This window comes from Anastrepha ludens, chromosome 4, assembly GCF_028408465.1.
Source record: "Anastrepha ludens isolate Willacy chromosome 4, idAnaLude1.1, whole genome shotgun sequence".
NCBI lineage: Eukaryota > Metazoa > Arthropoda > Insecta > Diptera > Tephritidae > Anastrepha > Anastrepha ludens.
In genome coordinates this window covers 5,440,615-5,455,611 of record NC_071500.1, presented here as the reverse complement: position 1 = coordinate 5,455,611, position 14,997 = coordinate 5,440,615, and the positions used below count along the sequence as shown (strand labels likewise).

Genomic DNA, 14,997 nt, shown 5'->3' with positions numbered 1-14,997 from the left:
AGAAAACGAGATACTGAAACCTTTAAATACGGCATACAATGACATCGCTGCGGGCATGAAAACACGGATAGGCAGGGGGTGAAATAATCTACCCACTTGCAAAACTGCGAAAATTATGTGTAATGCAGATAAATACGCCAGATTCGTACTGGCCATATCTAGAAAGAAAAGCAGAACTATCGTAGGTATACTGACAGGCCACAATTTGTTAGCGGCACACGCATACAAGATGGGAATTGCAAACAATGTTAGCTGCAGATTTTGCAATGAACTAGAATAGAGGGAAACTCTTGAACACCTTCTATGTTATTGCCCTGTATTAGCTAGAACCCGAATGAAATGTTTAGGAGCTCTACAATATGAGAGGTTAGAATGCTTCTCGGGGTCAGAGCTTCATAGCTTACTTAGATTCTCAAAAGACGCAGACTTATTACAAGAAGCCTACTACAAGGAAACGTAAGGGTCTAGCTCCATCTGGTACCACTAAAAACCAATAGGTCTAAGTGATGGCTTTCAGCCAGTTAGGTCAACCTAACATAACCTAATTAAGAAACCATTCTATAACTCCAAGGTAACTTTGTTCGTTTCAATTCATTAAAAATATTCACTAAAAAGCTACCAGAAGCTGTTGAATTTGTGGTGCAATTTAAGACCCAACTTTGCTCTTTAACGCTCGAACTCCATACATTGCGTTCCAGACATTACAGCTTTCAGCGCTTTATTTAGCTATAAGACTTCTCTGCTGCCGTTACAGTTAATAGCAAGCGTTATCGAGCCATGCTGACTGAATTTTTGCTTCTAACGACATTTCGATTCGACATTTCAAAAAGACGACGTAACTTGCCATACAGCGTGGCCAGATTTATTGGAAAGAGTAGTCAAAAGTTGGACTGATCGAAAAGGCCATACAACTCGTAACCGCGGAGAGTATACTATATACCGTATATCATATTCAGTGACCCTATACTCCCTTGCGGATCCATAGGATATTGCATATGCATATAAATATTGAAAAAATAAATGCCATGAAATTTTCTGTTTTTATTATCATTTTAAGTTCTCAAGCTCTTAAAAAACACACGGTATTTCGAAGAGAATCTTTTTTCCACCTGTGGTGAAATTGGACAAATTTGTTCTGTCTCTTAGCACCGCATAAAGCGCAGTTAATAATAATTATTTTTTTACCTCTTAAATTTTTTTTTAATATAATTTTGACAGATCCTTTCTTCTAAAGCAATCAAAGTGAAGTCCAAAATAAACAAGACTGGCGTCATAAAAATATTTTTGATGGCACCATCTTTTTAATGAGTTAGTGCGTTAGAAGTTACATCCCTACCTGACTTCCAGAGAAAGCTTGGTGACATTCGGTTCAGTGGAAGCGAAGTTATTGCGTCTAAAGTGTCAGTATGTTTTTGTCATCGATACAAAAATGAGTTTCGAACAAAAAGCTAATCACAAATTTTGTTTTAAAATCGGTAAAACAATTGAAACATTTGAATTGATGAAAAAAGTTTATGGCGATGATTGTCTATCTCGTGCCAGCGTTCATGAGTGACCTACACATTTCAGAGATGGTTGTGAGGAAATAAATGGCGAGGTTGTTCGTGAATTTATCCAAAATAAACCGAAATCATAATTGAAATTCATGGAATCTGAGTTGAATATCTCCAAAACATCGATTTATCGCATTTTAACTGATCATTTGGGCTTACGAAAGGTCTGTGCACGTTTCATTCCGCACAAATTAACTGAGGACCAAAAATTGCTCAGAATTCAGCATTCGAAGGACCTCTTTAAAGAGGCGAGAAAAGACGAGAACCTGAAACTATGCGTCAAAGTGCCGAATGGATGGCCCCAGATGAGCCACCACCCAAACGGGCCAAACCGTCAATGCAATTTTCTATCTTGGCGTTTTGAAACGTTTGTTGCATCGCACTCGTCGAATTCGCGCTGAATACCGCGAAGGAGGAAGCTGACGCTTATTGCATGATAATGCACTATCTCATCGATCAACTCTTGGGACTGATTTTTTGACTAGAAATCGCATTTTAACCATCAATCACTCTCTGTATTCGCCTTATATGGCTCCCTGTGACTTCTACCTATTCGGAAAATTGTATTTGGTCATGAAAGGAAAACGTTTTTCGTCCGTAAAGGCCACCCAAAAGGCTTGTAGCGACATCCTGAAGGACATTCCGAACAATGACCTATTTTGAATAAATAAACTCGAAGTTATCAGAACAAAGCTCCTTGTTTATTTTGGACTTCACCTTGTTTACCTACACGTACATATGTGACATAACATAATTCGTATTCCAAAACATAAGGACCTGTTTTTTATATGTAAATGTTTCTCACATTTCTATTCCAATCATAATCACAAATCTGCTTGGCTCCAATTCACTCCCAAACACGTTGGTAAAGTGTATGGTACTTCTTAAGGGGATTCATCAAATTTTCATACTTTACAGTTCGTTGGAAAGTCCAAAGCACAACAGTAGTGTGAAAAATATGATATGCAAGAGAACTTGTTAGTGTCGAACATAAGCACACCAAAAACAGCTAATCAAAAGACAAGATATTGTCTGCCCTTTGGACGGCAACCGCGCCTTTCACTACTAAATTTGTGTGCGACCACAACGTGCGAACCGAAGCGTAGTGCCCAAGATCGCATTCAAGTATTGTTTCTGCATTCAATACCAGCTCAAGGCATCTGAGCGGCGAGCAAGAATGCGCTACCATACATATGCACATACACACATGCGCTCATTTGCCCATGTAACCTATGAGTGTGTATGTATGAATGAATTTTTATGAAGGCATTTTATGTTTTGCGTTTGTTGTGCTTAACTGTTTTTCAGTGTAAAATAAAGCAAACACAAAACCGAAAACTATTTTGCAGATTAAATGGCAAAAACAAAAAATAGCGCAGGCATAGATAAATACCATGGCAGAAAAATATTGGGCTGCCAAGCGTAACTTAGAGGGTGCAAGTGAGCACGATTATCGGCCTGAGTGGAATAGCAGAGCAGCTAAACAAATCTCCAACTTAGTTAGTGTCATTCTGTCGGACGACTCACCAGGCCGTACTTAGCCTAGTTAACAACGTTAAGTACATACAAACAAATACATTTACGTGAATCCAATTGTACGAGTAGCTAAACATAAACAAGTACATATGTATGTGCGTGAATCGAGTATATACAGTCATGAGAAAAATAAATGCACTTTTTTCAAATAAATATAGGAGGGCATGCAAAACTTTTGCGGCGACTTTTATGCATTTCTTATAATATTCCTTAATTTTGGTGGTGCGTCGCAAATGCGGTGTGTATTTAACTATAATTTATGTTATTAAAAATGTCTCAAAATTAATAGCAGTCTGAGTATGTTTTTTATTATTATCATTATAGCGATAGCTCGAAATGATTTGTATTGAGATTCCACCCAAGGGAAGTGGGTTAGAAGGGAAAGGTCCTGTTTTGCATGTATTTCAAGTTTCTGAAGACTAATGAACTGGTACTGCCATCATTGCTTCGAGAAAATTTCTTTTGTTAAAGAAAAACCTGAAATGATTGAAAAAATCGGGTAAAGTGTTAGTATATCATTTTTGGCAAACATATTTGGACTAGCTATGCAAATCAACAGATTCGGAGATAAACAGAAAGGGACGTAATGGCATCTTTCATCAGATAATTGAACATCTAAGGGGAAGACTTAGAAAATATGAGTATTTCGTCTAATGATCTCTTGCCTTTCTACATATGTATATATGCGTACATATAGTATATGTAGTTTAGACAAATAGAGCAAGTTTTTAAACAAAAAATATTATATAGAGACCGACTATGATCCTGTGAACAGAACTTGCAATAATTAGTTCACAATATCTGGACACAACTGCATTTAATTTGAAATTTGTAATAAAATAAATTTTCCAATCGAGCTTTGTAAATGTTCGAAATATTTAAATTCTATTTAAGACGCAACACAACTTTGGCGGCTAAAAAAAGGGTGATCCATAGTATGGTATGGTATCTGTGATGGTGATGGTGTACATAAACTCCACATGTGAAATAAATCTAAAATTTACTGAGTACAGCTAATGAGATCTTCAACAAATTTTGCCTTAAGAAAAGACAATCCAAAAGTCCATTTGTCGAAATATGAATCAAAATTATATCAATTTGATTGTAGTATTAGAAAATAAAGCTATCAGATCTCATACACGCCAAACAACGCATTTCTGACTTCGCCCCTAAAAGTTATTCTTGGCGAAATCGGCTTTCCGTCTCTACACGACAACATGGAGGACAAAATATTCAGACTCTATCCAAAGCTCACTCCAAGCCCCAACCTCCTTATTGGCAAAACTTCCAATCTACCACCTCACGTGTATCTACCCCTAAAATGCTCTCTCTATATAAACCTGCGCCTTAGTTGAGAAATATGCGGAACTGCCGTCTAAACCACACACTCTGCGATACGGTAATTTAGTTAGCAAAAAATCCTTCATCAATGACCTAACTTCCTTACGGAAAGGTAACAATTGGGTTTCACTGACGGGTCGAAACGATCCCACACTTCCTACGCTGTGGTAAAGGAAAATTAGGAAGTTATCGTGCACGGCCTCCTTTTTTCATTCTGCTCGGTTTTCAACGCAGAGGCAAACGCTATATTCCAAGCCGTTCAATACTGTGCCAAAAGCAAGGGCAAACACATAATTTCCTCCTACAACAAATTGTCTTGCTTCCAAGCCTTCAAAAACCACAACAGGTCAAACAACATCATCATCGATTGTATTAAAAACACACTTATTTCCCATCGGAGCAGTACCAAAACCATGCGGATATCTGGCAGTCCGGCCTCCAGGGTAACACACTTCCAGACACAATTGCCAAGGACATTTCCGCCACACCAACAGTTACATACATCCGAAGTCCTCCTATCTAGCGACATACTCGTATGCCGACTTATTTATCGACAGAGGCAAACAAAGTTACTACGCGAATTGTCGCATTGTAAATACCATTTGGGACATTAACCCCAACCAAATAAATCTCGCCTATCCAACACCAGTACCACCAACAACATTACCTCATACACACGTCTCCGTATTGGGCACACCGTAATCACCAGTGCACACTTGGTACAGGGTAGTATTTATATCCATGGTGGCCGCCGTAGTCGAATGGGTTGGTGTGTGACTACCATTCGGAATTCAGAGAGAACGTAGGTTCGAATCTCGGTGAAACACCAAAATGAAGAAAAAGTTGTTTCTAATAGCGGTCGCTCCTCGGCAGGCAATGGCAAACCTCCGAGTGTATTTCTGCTATTTCTGCCATGAAAAAGCTTCTAATAAAAAATATATGCCATTCGGAGTCGGCTTAAAACTGTAGGTCCCTCCATTTGTGGTATCTTTGTTGACGACTGGAAATTTACTTCCATTACGCCTATATTTAAGAGTGGAAATAAAAACGATGTTAGCAATTACAGACCGATTTCGAAGCTTTCGTCTGTCTCAAAACTTTTTGAGATAACAGTAAATGATAAGTTATATTTTGCTGTCAAAGGCCTAATATCTACCAACCAACATGGTTTCGTTGCAAGTCGCTCCACTGTCACTAACTTGTCTATTTTCAATGATTACTGCATTTCAGCCTTCCAGAACAGATCTCAAGTTGATGCAATTTATACAGACTTCTCTAAAGCGTTTGACAAAGTATCCCACCGAATACTCTTGTCGAAGCTTGCATCATTGGGTATACACTCCACGTTTTTGTCTTGGATCAAATCATATTTGTCCAACAGACACAGCGTTGTAGCCGTCGATAATACGACATCCCGTGCATTTATTGCATCCTCCGGTGTCCCACAGGGAAGTATTCTAGGACCCCTCCTCTTTATACTCTTTATTAACGATATTGGTTCTTGCTTTTCATTTGCAGAACACTTGTTGTATGCTGATGATCTTAAAATATTTGCGGTGATTAACAGTGTTAGGGACTCTGAAAAGTTGCAAACCGACTTGCACAATGTCCGGAACTGGTGCTATTTAAACCATCTGTCACTAAATATTAGCAAATGCTTTCACGTAAAATATGCTAAATCAAACAACACTTTGCATACTTCGTATAATATTGCTGGCTTACCTTTGCAATCCGTTGAGGAAATTAAAGACTTAGGCGTTATTTTCGACTCTAAGCTGAATTTCACCAGTCATGTTAACCACGTCATAAGACGATCATATGCGATGCTAGCATTCGTTCGCCGAAATTGTTCTGCATTTACCAACCCACACACTCTCAAAACATTGTATTGTGCTTTTGTTAGATCAAGATTAGAGTATGCCGCTATTATTTGGAGACCGTACCAAATAGGTCTGTCTAATCGGATTGAGAGAGTGCAGAAAGTCTTTCTTCGTTTTGCGCTCCGATCTTTAAACTTTTCTGAACCTGTACCATCGTACCGCTCTCGATGTTTACTAATTGACTTAAAACCACTTGATAGCAGACGGTCTATTCTATCGTGCTCATTTATTATTCGTATTATTTCTGGATCTATTGATTGTCCTTCCCTCTTAAGTAAAATTCAATTTAATATACCCAATATGAGGCTCCGACAGTACGAAACCTTTAAAATTGGCTTCTCGAGAACCAACTATGGGATGAATGCTCCGATTCCTAGGGCATGTTCAGATTTAAATATGTTTTTCAATTCTTCTGGTGCTGATTTTACATGGCCGTATGGCATCTTAGTCAATCATCTTAAATCGTTCTTTTCTTAGTAACTAATAAACTATTGTACATTAGCTTAATATAGTCTGTAAGAATGTATCCATTCAAAGACAATAAATAAATAAATAAATAAATAAATAAACATCTAGACGCACGCCACAAGTAGGAGGAGCTCGACCAAACACTCAAAAAGGGGTGTACGCGCCACTTATATATATTCATGTATTTATATCTAGCACCTACTGTTATCCTACCCAGAACTTGCTTTTCAAAGACATCACCACTTCGACAACAAGGTTCGATTCCTACTTTTAGAAGACGCCGCTGATGACAATATCAGAAAATCACACGCCATCAGGCAGCCGAAAGCCTCTGTTACTAGTGCTGCGCTTGCTTCGGTTTACCAAATAATTTTATTTCCATGCAAGCTTTTTAAAATAAAAAATAAAAGTAAAAAAATAAGATTTCATACATATCATTTTATTATTCTATCAGTTGAATTTCGGTACAACCGAATCTACCGGTAGCAAACTATTAAATTTTTAAGAAATTTAGTTTTTAAGGTACGTATTTCAAGAAAGAATATCGTAGATAAAAAGGGTTGCCAAAGCAACTAAAGCATTAGCAGATCTTTGAAGAAGAAATATTATATTTTAGTTTAGAAATACATATCTAAGTTGCGAGAGACTAACTTTTTCGCAATTTCGAATTAAAATAATAAATTTTATTTGCATATGTATGTTCATATATGAAATTATTTATATGATACCTAGACTTCAAAGTGGAAATTATCCCAGGATTTGTTAGAAGAAATTCACGTATATAAGTCGGCGAAAAAAGTTGCTTAAATTTTTCCAAACACTGTATCTAGTACATACATACATACATATAATAGAAGCGCGTTCGTAGCGAGTCTTATTGCACTGCACCTGGCAAAGTACTGTCAGCGCCGAGTTCGTCTACCAACATTATTACCTGCACATCTACATGGACATTCACGAACAATATGCCATATACACAGATATGATAAAGCATCAGCCAGAAAGCACAGCCAACATGGTCACATGTAGCCGCACAACACCTGTGACTGACTTACTAGCTGGACATTGTGCACCTTGCCCCACCGCAACTGCTGCAGACTAGCTGAATGGGGACGAAGCTGTGCGCGTTTGTATGCCCTGCTGTTTCGCGACGTCGTGCAATTATGAGGTTTCCACGATACTTTTGTTACTGTTAATTCTCTTCAAACCGGCCGAGCGGGTTGAGCGCGGATTGTTGTTGGCTGAATGTCACTTCCACCGCATTCCAAATAAGCCAACAAGCTATCAAACCATCAAGCCAACAACCTAACAGCCCAACAGCCAACCAAGCGACCATTTGTGTGATGCCAATGCCAGTTAAACAAACACAATACTGAATCCAGCACCAACAAATAAGCAACACAACACCAACACAATTGTCTATTGTCCGTGTGCGTCAAGCAGGGACCAGTCAGCCCCATCAGTGTTTAATTCTCAATTCTTTTGATTTTAACACTGACTTGGTTTGTTGGTTCATACTATTGCCCATGTAGTGGTGTTGGCTTTGCCGCTTGCGCTCTGCTGCTATTGTTGGACGCCGTGCATAGGTATGTATGTAAGTATTTTATTACGTTGGAACACGCAATTATGATCACTATCTGATACGGCAAATTGTCAAAAATAAATAAATAAATAAACAATGCCACCAACAATCACCGTAGAAATAAATTCGCAGAGCGAGATCGCTGGAGTTTGCGCAGGTGAAGTTACTTTTAATGCGATTATGCAACATTCGTGAAAGTGTTAATCGATTGGCGTCGATTTTGTGTTATATAATTACATTTGTTTGTATGTAGTTAGTTTTTGTGTTCAATTAGAGCAGTCACTGAAAACGAATCTGAAGCAAGGGAGCTCGTTCGCAAATAAATATGCATTATACATACATATGTATATAAATATATATATTATATTAATTAGTATTTAACAATAGTGTGCATTTGTGTTCATACATTTATATAATATACATACATACATATATGCATGTGATAAAAATAATAATAGAAATGCTGACATCTGCATGTGACAACAAAGTCTGTGGTTTTTGCGCTAATGATAACTGAAAGATAATTATCTTATAATCAGTCACCTGTTTTTGATCTGCTTGGCAGCTGCATCGTAACTGAAGCTTGAGGCTCGAGACTAATATCTTTAAAATTTAAAACATTAAAAATAGTGTTTTATGTATTTATTTTATCTACATATTTATATGAAATAGTACGGCAACCAGCAGCTGGGGCTATCGGCCTGAGAATTGACACTTGACAAATGAAACACGAAGCAAATGTAGTCTAAAGGTAGTTACTATGTCAATCGAAAAGCCTAAGTGTAGACCCTGTGGAGTTATAGGTTTTGGCAAATTAATCCCCAATAAGTCTGCGTGATTGACTTTTCTAACCTAAAACTTGAAAGTACTGGTGTTGGAATAATAGCGATTTTCTATAAAATTCTAATAAATGCTTTAACATTTTTTTAGATATAAAAATTGAAATACAGATCTACTGCTTTGCATAACTGCGTAAGTAGCCTCCATATGTACTTATGGATATATACATACAATATGTATGTATGTGCTATATATACATATATGGGTATGAATGTAATTGTTTACCTTTAACAGCCTCGTAGTATCCCAAATCCAGCGTGAATGCTTTGTTTTAATCCGTGCAGCGGCAAAAATTTTTTGGTTAATAATCTTCTGCTGTGCTACTGGTAACTTTCTAACTGGCTTCGCTTGTGTTGATAACTGCTGGCGGCCGAATGTTGGTTGCTGTGTCTTAAACGAAAATACCGAAAAAAGTCAAGTTGAGATGCTGAGCACCTAACTGAAGGCTATGAGCGATGTTATTATTATTGTTGCTGATAATTTTGGATTTTGGTTGTTTCTTGTTTTTTATATTACTTTTTACTTTTTGCTGCTTTTGTTTTATATTTTTCTCCTACTTTTTTGGTTTGTGTATTTCGTTTTCCCCGTTTTCGCCGACGTTGTCCGAAAGTAAGTAAAACCGGCAAATAAGAAGCGAACGAACCGAGCGTGTGGTGCTGAAAATGAAATAGCAATTGATCAAGAAGTTGTCTGCTGGGAGAGCACACAGGCGAACGGGTTGTTAAATCAATGAAAAGAATTTGAGACGGACCCGAAAAACAAGATTATTATTTTTGTTTTTGTTTTTTTTTTTTTGTGCGCGGCAGTTTCTTCCACTCAGCCTTTTAACTTTTCTACTTTTCTTATTACGATCTTCTCTGATTCTGTTCTCTATGCCCTTACTCCTCTTATGCGTTTTCACTATTTTCTTTGGCACTGGTGTTTTATTATTCCTCTTGGTATGGAGCTTTCCGACTTGTGCTGGTGATTGCTTTTGTCGTTGAACTGCGGACTGTTGGTAAAACTACTCCAATACAACTTTTGCTTAAGCAGTTATCTACTCACTTCGGCTTTTAACTACATATGTATGTATGCATGCATGTACATAAGCTCCTATTATTTCTGCTGTAACTAAATATACTAGAGATTACTTTCACGCTTACAACTGCACCTGTAATTCTACACAACAATAGCAATCAATTCACAAAATAACGATTAACAATTTTTTATTGCACAGCTTTCATTTCGGGGCAAAAACTACTTTACATAGAAGTTTCAGTTCACCAATTTCTTGTAGTTAGATCGCGATTCAGTAAGATTTGAATCGAAAGTTGAGTTTTGCAATTTGCTATGTTTTTAAACGAAAGTGGCACAACATGGAGTAAATTTTATAAACACGCGAACGATAATTTAAACGCGACGTTGCTATTTTTGCTTCTGAACATTGCCATTGCCACATAGCAGCGAGCGAATCAGCCAACAAGCCAGTGAACAAGTCGATAGCTTGAGGAATTTCTAAGCTACTCCTCCAAAAGCGGAGTAAAAGTACCTATATGTACGAATGTATGTGTACCCATAGGTGTAAGCACGACTTGCGAAAACAGAGGTTATTCCTTCCACGCTTTGTTGATATTTTATAATCTGCCTAAGTAATAATTAAAATAGGTACGAATTAATAGTAAAGCTCAGAGACCTTTAAAAATTAAACAGCTGAATGTTGACATATTTTTTGTAATTAATTTTTGCTAATTTGCTAATGCTCAAGAAATTACTGAGAAAAGGGTAATATGTGCATGATTGTATAAATAAATCTCACTTAAAATCGATGCAATAAAAATGCATTTTACCGATTTCGACTCGAATTTCACTTAGTCTGTTTTTTTATATAGTTTTCCTTAGCGCATCGCTTCGTTGGCAAAGACTTTTCGGCGATCTACTTTTTGTCATTGAATACATTCAGCCGCAAAAATAGCAAGCAACTGGTAATGGCACGACGCGGCGGAAATGCAAGATGGCGGTAAATATGAATTTCACTTAATCACAAATATTTATATTTGTGTAAATAAGTACCTTCACAAGCAATTTACTCTATGACTCACACTTGTTTATAATAATTTGCAGTTTTAACATTGAAAAATATTTATTTTAACATAATAATTTAACTCTGAACCCGAAAGAATACTGTGTAAATTTGGAATTTTTCAACGCTGCGCTCTTATAAAAACTTCGTTGTTGGCTTCACGACGGCAAAGAAGAGAATGTTGTCTATGGCGTTGTTGCTGCCTCTACGCTGCTACTGACGGTCTCTGTTTCTGTATCTGCCTCTGTATGAGTTTTTGGCTTGTTGATTCGGCGCTGCGCCGCTGTTAAAGCCAATATAGCTCAGTGTTGCTGCGCAGTTACCTTATTTTTTGCTGACAGCAGCGTTATTTGGTTTGCTCTTCTGTGTTATGGACATTCTTTTACACATTGCTTTGCGTTGTATTGTGTTTACTAAGCCAATACCACAACAAAAGTCGCAGCAGCACACCAGCTACGCTAGCAGACGCAGAGCATGCCGGCAAGTCGGTGACTGCGTCAACAACAAATTCCAATACGTAGAGCTCCTCGCTGAATTCTCGCTCAGTTCCTGCTGCTTTGTGTCGTGTGCGCATAAAACTAGTTTTAGAGAAACGCTCACATGCAGGTAATTGAAAATATCCATGCTATTCAAATTTAGCAAGTCGAATACACTTCACAAATTCTCACTTAAAGCTCTCTCACTACTCTCAGTATTCCAATTAGCCTACGTTTTTACTTGTGCTAATGTTAGAAGTGTTTGTTTTCAGCTCAATCTTTGTTTTTTACTTGCTTTTCGCGAAAATAATCAACTTGCTTTTGGTTTCCTAAAATCATTTAAATTTGCCTCTCTTTCATCACTATACTTCTTGAATTCTCTAAAGTGTCGAATTGATAATCGCGCTGTCCGTAATCCACTAAATGCACGTTTGTTCGCGACGGAAATCAACTTGTAACTGAAATGAAAACTGAAACTGCGACCGGATTTTGATGGAGAGCAGTACTTTTGCCAGCATTGATCTCTGCGTTACACCGCTCCAAACATCACCACACAATGGGTTGGCGCAAACGGGCACAAAAAATATCTCACAGCTAAATGAAAAAAGAATTCAAAAATAACGTCCGACTTAATGAAATTTAAAATTGAAGTGTTGCCTATCTATCTTATGCGAACAGGGCCATCCAGACAAAACTGTGAATGAGTCACTTTTCAAGGTTCGATTGAATGTTTAAAGTAAATATATTTGTATTTACATCAGTGAGTTTAAGTGTGTTCGTGGGGTGAAAATGTGGTTATCTTTGAGATCGTCAATATATATTGGCGTTTTAAGTCGAGCCGAATAGCCAAAAAGAATATTTCTAATTCTTAGAACATATTTCAGCATATTTTGCGCTAAATTAATAATTTTGCATATCCAAAAAACGTGGCATAATTTTCAATAAAGTACACTTATTTGGTATAATCCCATTTTTAATTATTTTCGTATATTTCTAAATTAAATTTGTAATAGCAAATATTTTAAACAATGCGGCGAAACGACGCCGATCATAGAAATTTCGATATTGTATGCAACGAAAACGCTTATACAATTGCTATATTATTTATTAAAAAGTCTAAGTATCAATTTGCATACATCTCACTTTAAAAAGGACGAATATGTAATCCTTTACCTTCATGATGTAGAACGTTCCTGCAATCGAAGAAAACGGTAAGCAAAACTTTTACATTTGACCGAACTTGGCTCGCTTTTTTCGGTATTGGTTCGTGCGGCAGCTTCCAATGAGATGATAGAGCTTTGCTTTCCACGTCATAACCAGTTTTGGTACGAAAAAAATCAAATGGCACGAGCCAATCGATATGTCTAGGGCCTCAGCAACTTCTCTAAAGGTGATTCGGCGATTGGCCAATACCATTTTCTTCACTTCATCCACTTTTCCGTCTGTTGTTGAAGCGCTCGGGCGTACGGCACGCTTTTCCTCGTTCACATCTTCTCGGCCTTCTGAGAACATTTTGTACCACCGATAAACGTTGCTTTGGTCCAAAGTAGCTTCTGCGTAATGCATCCGCGCACTTAATTTCGTTTCACACAAAATTTGATACAGGTTTTTCGATCCATCTTTTTGAATAGGTAAAAATCAAAAACGAACCGAAACACGTGCAAGCAAAGCAGCTGTCAGCAATTAACTGAGAATTCAAAATGGCCGAAGTCGTCGGCAGGAGTGAGAAACATTTTGCCACGTAACCTGCGAAAATTGAAAATTCGCGATACTTTTGGAACACACCTCGTCCTTATGTATTATTCCAATTGCATTCCAAAATGCTTCCTCCAATTGGAGGATGGTTCCATATGTAGAAGTCCGCGCAAGTGGGGAAAGTTACTGATCGCCATTCTCACAACGTGGATATCTGGTTGTGCACTGGGTTTGGGAACCGCCACTTAAAAATCCATCGACCAAATATTCACAATACGCCAAATCTTGGAAAATACCCATTAAAAGAAGAATCAACAACACCATCTTTTCGTCGACTTCAAAGCAGTATTCGACAGTACGGAAAGGAATTGCCTATATGTCGCGATGCCTGAATTTGGTATCCCCGCAAAACTAATACGGCTATGCAAGATGACGTTGCTCAATACGAGCAGCGCCGTCAGAATTGGGAAGGATCTCTCCGAGCCGTTTGATACCAAACGAGGTTTCAGACAGGGTGACTCCATTGCGTGTGACTTTTTTAACCTGATGTTGGAGAGGATCGTACGAGCCGCAGAACTTAATCGCTCAGACACAATTAAAAACCTACCAAGAGCCATGATATCGCTGGATCAAGCATTCGTTGAAGCTCTATTAGATTTAAACCGTCGGAGCAAGGCTATTTATAAGACGTGAAACTATTAACCACCTTTGTAATATTAGTTTCAAATACGATTTCCTCAAAGCGTCTGTTCCGATATTCATCGTTATTCTGCTCGTTATGACGTGACGCTGGGCTGACAGATACTGGATCTGCCGTCTGAGCTGCCAGGAAAGCGAGTATCTAATAGAAGATCCGATTAAAACCTAATATACCTATGATCTGAGAGGGAATTCTCTTCACTAACTCTCTAACAATCTAGATATTAAGGTGAAGATAACATCTGAGGTCAATGTGATATCTAAAACCTAAAAAGGAAAAGCTCTCTCGCGTGGCAAAAGTCGGTTGCTGACCTATATGGCAAATGCATGGTGAAAATATTTTTAGATATTTTTAGATGTGAACCAATGACACTTTTTTGTCGTCCGAACGAAGACTGATTGGACGAGTGTGCGAATACATGTAAAATGATCGTAGGCTGCTGATTCTTTCAAGTGACGTGGCAGCGGAAGTTCCCCTCACAAGATTGTTTTTCACCATAGTTAAATAGCAAAGAGTACCTAGTACCCAGGACACATTTTGTAGGTAATTCACCCCTTCATCATTAATTTATAGCGCTACTTCCCACAAAAAGTGGTGAGCGGTAGCGCCTCATGCTGCAAGCCGCCCCAATTTAAGGCTATTAGCTTCTTGTTTTCCTTGTTTAAAAATGTTTTGCGGTCATTCAACATGGTTTGGCATCACCAGCAACTAGAATTGTTGAGCTCAAGGCTAGCTCCTACCAGATCGCTTTTACTAAGATTTGATAAAATGGATATACATATCAAGAGTAGATCTGACAAGAGGGGAATCTGCCATGAATAACGTTCAAACCACTTGGTGCAATCAAGAACACAATTTTCTCACAAT

The 14,997-nt window shown here is 37.9% G+C and overlaps 1 protein-coding gene across 17 annotated transcripts in view; it reads right to left on the bottom strand.

The window, feature by feature from the left end:
- Positions 1–12,196, bottom strand: part of LOC128861185 (spectrin beta chain, non-erythrocytic 5) — a 109,954-nt gene extending 97,758 nt beyond the window's left edge. The window contains exons 1-2 of one of the 17 annotated variants that reach the window (XM_054099131.1): positions 12,104–12,196; positions 9,426–9,856 (exon numbers count right to left, since the gene is read on the bottom strand). The gene's annotated coding sequence lies outside the window, so the exon portion shown is untranslated. The other 16 variants (XM_054099124.1, XM_054099132.1, XM_054099125.1 and 13 more) reach the window with 16 other exon arrangements.
- Between the last annotated feature and the right edge of the window lie 2,801 nt (positions 12,197–14,997).